The sequence below is a fragment of the Nannospalax galili genome, unplaced genomic scaffold (assembly GCF_000622305.1).
Source record: "Nannospalax galili isolate Female #2095 unplaced genomic scaffold, S.galili_v1.0 scaffold743, whole genome shotgun sequence".
In the NCBI taxonomy this organism is placed as follows: Eukaryota; Metazoa; Chordata; class Mammalia; order Rodentia; family Spalacidae; genus Nannospalax; species Nannospalax galili.
Genome location: NW_008349552.1, coordinates 66,002 through 66,437, shown reverse-complemented (window position 1 = coordinate 66,437; position 436 = coordinate 66,002).

The window sequence follows — 436 nt, the reverse complement described above, 5'->3', positions numbered from 1 at the left end:
GTGATAGGCCAGAAGTAAAATTCTGCTTTCCCTTAGGGCACCTTCTATCAGTGTTCCTTTCATTAGCATAAGAAAGTAACAAAAAGAGTTTTTCAAGGCAGTTTCTCTTTTTCATCAGCTTAGGTCCCAGCCACGTAAGCCCCCAAGCTTAACTCACAAATTTGTATTATCCTTTTTCCCCTTTTAGACAGGATACGTCTTGCAAGCCTCAGCAGTAACTCATCAATGCAAAAATACTGTAATAAAATAGATTTTTTTCAGTGTTCACCTCATTTTGTAAGCAATGTGACCATGTATACTTCTAATTAGTTTATGAACTTCCAAATAAAATATTAGCACATATCAGCCTTTATGTAGATTCTAGAGTTAACTTTCGCTGATTAACCTGCCCTCCATCTTGTTACAGAGAGTTAACTTCCAAACGAGAGAGAAGGTG